Source organism: Alligator sinensis, unplaced genomic scaffold (assembly GCF_000455745.1).
Source record: "Alligator sinensis unplaced genomic scaffold, ASM45574v1 scaffold264_1, whole genome shotgun sequence".
Taxonomy (NCBI): domain Eukaryota; kingdom Metazoa; phylum Chordata; order Crocodylia; family Alligatoridae; genus Alligator; species Alligator sinensis.
Window position 1 is genome coordinate 104,520 of NW_005841831.1, and position 8,776 is coordinate 113,295.

The window sequence follows — 8,776 nt, forward strand, 5'->3', positions numbered from 1 at the left end:
CCATGGCCCCCTACCCTCTCCTCCAGTCCCCCCCTCCCCAACCCCCTACTTACCAGCATGGAGTCTAGGTCCAGCACCCTGCTGCAGCCAGCAGGGACTTCCCAAATCACTGAAGTTCTCCAAATCTTTTCTAAATCAATTCAGAGAGCTTCAAATTGATTCGGACCTTTTAATTGGTCCCCTGATTCAATTCAAATTCAGAGATTCGGCCACCAAATTAGGCTGAATCTCCTCCGAATCAGATCAGCACCCGAAGCTTCACACCGCTCTACTGCCCACGCCACTTCTGGCATTTGCATCGTAGTCTGGCCACCCTTGCACTTGTCATTTACTGGCACCCAAGGCTGTTATAATCACTCCTGGAACTATCCTATTTGAGGTGATGCTTGTAAGATACCAGTTAAGGGACAACACCAACAAGATATTGGTACAATGTTAAAGGTGACTTGCAAGTGTAACCCTAGCCACCATGCTACCCGTGGCCACGTCCAGATTTAGGGTCCTGGGGTGTCAAATAGCCTCAGTCAACCCCCTCAGCCCCCACAAGGCTGAGGCCACCTTTCCGTGGAGTGCTTTCTTGTGGTTTCCCCACACACGGGAGTACATGCAGTCTAACTGTTTACAGTTTATTATTTACAAAACAATCAACATATGAATGTAGTTAATAGCAAAACAGGATATCAATAATCTGATTGTCAAAGCCAGGGTATTAATGAACTAATAACACTTTATACAAATTAAATAAAGAACATCCTCAGTACAAGTCCCCAGTTTAAACCTTGAGAAGCCAGTGAAGTGCAGCAGGAGCACACCTGCCAGAGTTAACAAAACATCATCTCTCCTTTACCTTAGCAACACAATATCATTGGCTAGTGCGGCCGGGCTTGCTTCAGAAAAGAAGGTACCTTTCTGCTTTTTGCTAGAGCATGCATGGGGAAAAGAAGCTTTCCTCTAGTCCAGCTGTCTGTTGTACCTGCAAAAGACACACACGCTGTCCCCCCTCCCCAAAAGCCAAACGTTGCAGACCCATTCTCCAATTCCCAGACATAGCCCCCTTGTGCTGATAACTGAAACAACCCTTGGGCTGATCACCCACCTGGCCCCAGGCTGTTTTCTCAGCTAACTCTCCCCAGTGGGACACCCTGCTGTCCTAGGCAAATCTCACTTACAATCCTTTCCCTCTCCACAAGTGTATCTGCCTCACCAGGAAAACTGAGCTCATGCCCTTTCTTGCTATTTCAGATGTTTTAAAAAGGATGGAATCTTTGGTTTTAAAAAGTACTTTTTGCTTGTTATTTTACACTAGAAAACTAGGTCTCAGCCTGTGTTGCCCAAGTCTTACCCTGCTGTATAAAGATCTGGTGACATCACAAGGGACTGAAAGTTGAAAGGAGAGTCAGTTTTGATTAAATGGTTTAGAGTTAGTTGTTTTGGCTTTTTTTCCCTTTCATTTAATTGCAATGCCTAATGGACCTTTGGGAAAAAGGAAATCTTTTTTAAAGATTCAACCTCCCTGCCCTTCTTACTAATACAGGGCTATCTAACTTATGGCCCATGGGCTGGGCCACATACAGCCTGTGATGGGCCAGCATGTGACTCACAAGAGATTAACATGCAGTTCACAGCAGCTGCCTCTTCCTCTGCTGTGCAACCCACAGAGGGGGAAAGGAATCTGGGGAGGCAACCCAGCAGTGTGTGGCCTGTGTGGCATGCCTGGACACTGTATGTGCTCTGAGACTATCAAGTCCCCTAGCAAAATCAGAGAAAAGCTGACTTTAGATTCTTGATATTTTAAAGGTAAAAATATGAAAGAAAACACCTTTAAGTAAGTCAGTTCTTTTTATCCATTCAAAAGAATCAAGGGCAGTTACTGAGATGCTTTTGCAGACCAGCTCTAAGCAAGCAAATCCTCTTTTCACTTTTCTCTTGTACATTGTCATGACAAATGGTTTTCAGGCACTACTTTTGGCTTAAATGACTAGCAGAGTTGTCACAGGTAGTTAGAGCCACAAGTTGTGGGTCATTGTAGTATAGGAGGGACTGAAAGCAGAGCCCTCACTGTCCATCCACACAGCCTTGGACAGATAAGCTTCCCCCAGCTACCTGGGGCTGCTGCAGTTTTGCTAAACTCCTATGGGCTGGTGACTGTTCTTTGGAGACTGTATGACCATCCCAAAGTCAAAGATACCTGTACAGTCTATGAGGCCTGGTGAGACAAAGAGTAACAACAGCTACAGAAGATCTCTGTGAACATACTCTGCAACAACCTAGCTTTGCATATCTGCAAACCATCCAAAAGTTATTCTAAGTGGGTAATCTCCAAATTCTCCCTCATCCTCCCAGAGCTGTTTTGACTCATTGCTATGCTAACTTTGATTCTTAGTAGTAGAAGCTGTCCCTAATACACATACAGTCAATGCATAAATGATACCTCTATGGATACTATTCCTTCTGGAGGAAGATATGAATTCCAGAGATCTTGTCTATTATTTTGCTGCTGTTAAGGTGGGCTATGGGATCTAAAAGGCTGAGAATGATTGCCTTGTGGGAATGCACTTTTCATGATCAGTGTTTTTCTTGAGACAACGGTAGCAGGCTTGCCTTTCAGAGCTCGGGTTGAGTCCAGGGCTTGAGATTTTGCTGTTTTGATTGGTGGAGCCCATCCACCAATCAGGAGGCAGCAAGAGGAATTTAGTCACACCCCTTTCCCAAGGGGGAAGGGGAGAGCAGCTCTCTCCTAGACCTGATTGTAGACTCCAACACTGTGGGGCAGAGCCCCAAAGAGTATAAAAGGATCTGTGTGCCCAGCACGAGGGAGATGTGCTGGGGATGGAGAAGAGAGGAGAGCAGGGTGTAGAAGAGCTGAGGAGAGCTGCTCAGCAGGGTGAAGCAGTAGCCCAGAAGCGCCCCTGAAGACTTCCATTGGCAGGGAACAGTGGACGGCTCCAGCGGTTAGGCTGTCAGTGCTCAGCACAATGCATGGCATCGAGACCCTGGGAGCTGTGTGCGGTGGCTCAGGTCCGCAACCTCTGGCATGCGGCCAGAGACAGTGCACAGGCCGGTGCGCAGAGCAGGATCTTTGGAGCACTTGGGCAGCTCAGGTCCCCAACCTCCAGCACGAGGCTGGGAGCTCGGTGCAGGAGGTGCTGCACAAGGGTCCGTGAGCAGACCGAGCCTGGTGCTGCATGAGGCAGCCCAGGCTTCCAACCCATAGCAAAAGGTTGAGGCCAGGGAGCCAGACAGTGCTTGGGCTACTGAGCCAGTGGACAGGGCTGAGCCAGAGGCCCCAGAAGCCCTGCATAGCAGAGCTCTGTCCCAGGGGACAGTGACCTGCTGAAGCCCACTGCAGGTAAGAGAGCAGCTCGGCGCAGAGGATGAGGACCACCCACCAGGCCTGAGAGCTGTGAGTCCCCCCAGTTAGTTAAGGGCTCCTGAAAGTGGAGGTCCCACTGGGAGGGCCCCCTGAATTTACCAGCTTCCTTGAAGGGGTTGAGGAAAAAGCCCAAGGGCATTGGGGTTTCCCCTTGGGATTAAATTTATCTTTGAGGCTCTTGTGCTATAAGTGGTGTGATGTCATGCCTTGTATATTGTGAACACTTGTGTTTGTAAATGAGTAGAGTCCTAGGGCTCTGCTGGGACCCCCTTTCACTATTATTTCACCTATTGTTTATTTGTATTTATTTTGGGCTTATTTATTCCTTGCCTATACTTACCTATAATTTATCTGTTGATTATCTATGTTTATTCTGGGGTTTATCTGTTTCAGATCAGATACTAACCTGTATCTGGAGCGCTGGTATAAAGTTTTGTAGCATTTACCCAGAGGGTATCATTTATGTTATTTGTTTAGATAGTACGTATGTTTATATCCATGTTTCTTTTCCTTGTGATGATAAATTTATGTAAATATATTTGTATATAGTTAAGTTCCCTGACTGTCCTGGCCCGGTTCTATAGAGATGGAGGGAAACTGCATGGTCTGCAGTTCCCCAACAGCTGACAATTCCTTTCAATTGGAGAAGGGGAGTATGCCTGGGCTACACTACCAACAGAGGGACTGCTGACAGTGCCAGCTGTTACACCAACAGGCCATTTTACATAGATTACCAAACTGCCTTTGCATGAGGAGGAAGAGGGCTACTCCAGGTTCTCTCTTAATTCTAAAGCAAGAATCATGCCACATTGGACCAAGAGACATTCAGATACAAACAGTTTCTGGCTGTTGGTTACCTGATCTAAATGTAAATCTTTGTGCTAAAGAATCAAATCCTAGAAACATGTCCCATTAGCCCTTTGTAATCAACTAGTAAATCTTTTCCAGTGAAAAAGCACCAGGGATCTCCATATGCACAATTACATTAGACCCTCAACTGTCCTTGCTAAAATTGGTACTGTTACTGATTGGTACTACTAGTAGGTACCTCCCAAGTTCTTGGTGCTTTTTTGGAGCCTTTCCAGTCAATGTTCTTTTTCCAAGTATAGAGCAGATTCAGACTGGAGGAAATGTCTAAGCAGCAAAAACTGACTCTGGATTTCAGCTCTGCCAAAGTCTAGGGTGATCAGATCCTGGGCTTTAGTCCAGGACTGTCTCTGCTGATGAACAAAAATATATGTCACCTTGTGACAACAAGTCCTTGGCCTGCTCATAGAAGCAGAAGATGAAGAGGAGGGAAAATAAAAAGACAAGTCTTTTGGTGACTGGCTGGGGACAGCATTTTGCAAGCAGCCTGAGATGGTAGAAATCGATTCTGCTCTCTAAACACAGATTCAGCAGCACTGGCCCACTCATTCTTCCCATTGAAGCTCCTAACATGTTATGTAGCCTGCAGGCATCAGAGCTGGCTCCGACTTATGAATCATGCATAAGTCATCACTGCTGTCTTCTATACCAGTCATCTTCCTTTGCATTTAGACCACAATCCTCATCCCAAGATTGCAAAACACTTCACACAGGTAGGTGAGGCATGTGTCTAAATGGCTAGTTTGTGAGAGTGGCAAAAGCAGTAGCACCTGTCCTTAATGGCCAACACTTGTACCACGGGCACTAGATTTTGTCCATTAGAAATAGGTGCCACAGGGTTATTAGATGCATTATTCTAGGAAATCCATGGGAGGGAGAGTGGCATCTCTAGCAATTATGTTTATGCTCTGTCCCATCTTCAAGCTTTCATTTGACAGTATTCTATAACAAGAGCAACAATGCAGGACTTGGAATGTCCCTTCTGTAAGTGGAAACCCTTATAGAAGTGTTTCCTAGCAGCTGGGATGTGCTAGGGCATGGGTCACCCTAATCAAGCAATTAGAACTGCCCCTTTACACTTCCCTTGAGACAGTGGGTGACTCTTAGCAAAAGTTATCACCCTAGGTTATTTGTACAATAGTGAAGAGCTCTTGGGTTGTACGTCAAGTCACTGCTACTGCCCTTCTCCCAAATTATGTTTGTGCTACAACTGGTCTCCTCCACATCAGAATCTATCATTAACACTATTATTCTTTTGGAAGTGGAGCCTCAGCTACGTAAAAACTGTAGGGTGAATTGGCTAACATGTTCCCTAGGAGCATCATTCTTAAGATAAGGTCATAGTGCATAGGGACTGCACTGGGTATAAACACACCCCAGCTAGGTTTAGATTAGCTATCTAGGGTACTGCTGCAATGTAGCAGCACCTGGGAACTAGCTCAGGTATATCAAGCAGCAGCCACAACAGTGACTGTAGTGTAGAAAAACTCTTAGCAGTGGATTCCTGACAACATTTTGTTCTCAGTGCAGGGTTGCTCTTAAATGACCTACTACTATGCTCAAAGCTTGCCTTTCTTGGGACTAGCCCTTAAATTGAGCAGAGAAAAGCAGCCATTTTGAAGCTAGTAGCTGCTGGCTGCCTGGCTTTGTCTTCCTGTTAATAAGGGCCCCTTATTAAACCTGAGCATTCTTTTGTGGGGGAAGAAGGGAGAGGCAAATGTTTTGGGTCATCCAGAATAAACTTATTGACTGAATTTGATCTGAATTTGTGAATAGTTTCAGCTGAAGAAAAAAGTGCTCTGAAAATCCAAGTCATTTTGTTTTGAAATGAAATGTTTTTTGATTTCCATTTTAAAAAATACCCCAAATGCTGCCCCCCCACCCCCCGGTCACCTTTCTGCTGGGGGAAACAAAATAGTTTTGGGCTGACCCTAAATGATTTTTGTTTGTCTTCACTCCATTTGACAAGTGCATCTTGTAGTTAAGTATTTGCACAGGTCTACCTACATATCGTGCCCTTTTCATTCCCTTGGTTGCTACTGTGAAGGCAGAGTCTCATGCCACCTGATCAGTTGGGATAGAGAACACTGAGTTTCCCATGAGATTAGAAGTTGTATTCGCTTTATTCCTTGTGTTTTCCTTCACAACCTCCTGTGCTTCCTGCTTCTAGCTGTGAGCTGAAGGGTCTACAGAGAACAGAACAGTTGTTTTTTCAGCAACTCAGTCTGACTGGAAAAGTAAAAAATGTTGCGAGAGAAATGGCTTTCATGAACTTTCCAATGCCAGGAAAGCTAGGAGACTGCCAGACTGAAATATGGAGGTTACTAAAGAGTACGGTCAGGAAAACACAGCACACCTGCAGCCTGAACTTTATGCCTATCACTAATAGGCTCTCCAGGGCCAGGACGCTAAGTTGGGATTTCCCAAGGAAAACATAAGGTTAATGTTCAAGACAAGGTTTGTGCTGCCTCATACCTTCTACGGACAGGTACCTGATTGTCCTCCCCAAGAACTAAGTCTGAGTTACAGGATTTTGTTTCTACACATTGGGTGCATCTACACAAGATGTTTACTGTGCAGTAGAGTAATTAGCTGCATAGTAAACATCTCCGTGACTGTCTATTAAGTTATAGTGGTAAGTTGTAGTAAACTAATTTACTCAGCAGCAGGCTAGTACTTGTATTTACAAGTAAATAAACTCTGCAGCAGTGTAGGTGTAGACATTGCCCCAGGTGGCTGGGGCACAAGGGTGCTTCAGTGCAGTGTCTTCCTGCTGGCTAGCACCCTTGTGCCCCAGCCAGCCCCTCCGCAGCACATTGAGCCAGGGGCACCAGCCCTGGGCTGCCAGGCTGACTCCCTGGTTCCCCTGCCAACCAGAGCTGCTCCAACCCAGCTCAATATGCTGCACTCCCGGGCACACATTCAAATGGCAATAAACTCTGGAGTTTATTGCTCCTGAGTTTATTGCTCCCAGTCACCTGTTCAAACAGCATGCCTGGGAGCAATAAACTCTTGCTTCACATTTATTGCACGTGTAGACATGCCCAGAAAGAACAATTCAGATCCAGATGGGTTCAGTTCTGTATTCAGTTACACCTGCATAGATCCAGAGTAACTCCACTGAATGCAGCAGGGCTACTTTGGCTTTACACTAGGGTGCATGTGCTGGCCCAGCTTGCAGCAGTGTAGCTAGGGTGGGGTGACTGGCACAGCAACCCCAGGCACCAGCTTCAGGGAGGGAGGGAACAGTACTGCTGCAGGTGCCCAGTTATGCCAATGGGACAGCAGCAGCTGGAAGTTGCTGCTGCCCACATGTGTCACAGCAGCTCCAGGCATCCACCTTTGTGGTTCCACATCTGGGCCCAAGGCCTGTATCTTCAAGCATGGGTGACTGGTGTCGCCTTAGTCGGGGGGGGCACCCCCACCCACGCCCAGTCCTGCAGATGTGGGAGCGGAGGGTCCCCTGCGGCCAATACTGCCGATCGGGGGGCGGTCCCCCCGCGGCCGATCTCACTGGGAATGGCTGCAATAATCAAGCGGCATGCACAGGGGGGTAACTGGTGCTCCCATCGCCTAAGTGGTGAGCGCAGCCAGTCAGGGGGTGCGCGTGTTGCCACTATCCTCAAGAGCAGTAGTTCTCAATCTTTTTTTGGACCAGGACCCATTTGTACACATCTATGGCCAGTCTGGATCCAGTGCCCCTCACTCCTGCCCTGTTGCCTCCTGCCCCTAGGCCCTAGTCCTCCAGTGGTGGGGGGGGCATGGGGACCCCAAGCAGCCCCTCACAGGCTGGAACGCTGCCAGTCTGCAAGAGAAAAGCCAGAGTTTTCCATGTTTTTCTCCTTCAAAGGAGAATCCATTTTTCAAGTTTCTTGATCTGTTTCTAAGGTTTGTTTGCGACCCTTTCATATATTCTTGTGACTCAATTTTGGGCTGTGACCCACAGGTTGAGAAACACTGCTCAAGAGCACTAAGGCACTCAACTTCCAGTAGATCACCGGGTCTTAAGCACCTGAACACTTTGAAAGCCCTGAGCCCAGGCACTTGCAGGTGGCCTGTTCCCACAAAATCCTGAAGGTGCATGTCTCTAGTGGGTTATGGAATAGAGAAAATCCCACACAATTTACTGATTCGTTTTGATGCACTGGCTGGGGGAGTAGTTAGCTGATTGCACGATTTCACAATGATTACACACTTAATTTATACAACACAATTTTATTTTAAAACTCTTTGCTACGTATATAACACTGCTTAGCTTTAAGAAACACCACAAACATTAAAAACACAATAACTACATATATCAGAAACAATGCTCCGAATGCACTTCCTTCCCAAACAATGCTATAAGAATTAGTGTTACAAAAACAACTACAATTACAACTAAAAGTTAAATTTGAATCAATACTATTATTTTTCATAATATACTTACAATCCTAGAATTCCGAGAAGCCAAATACCAAAATATGGTTTCATTCCTCAGTAGTACGATTTAATGGGTTGGCCTCAGTAGTACGATTCAATGGGCTCGCCTCAGCA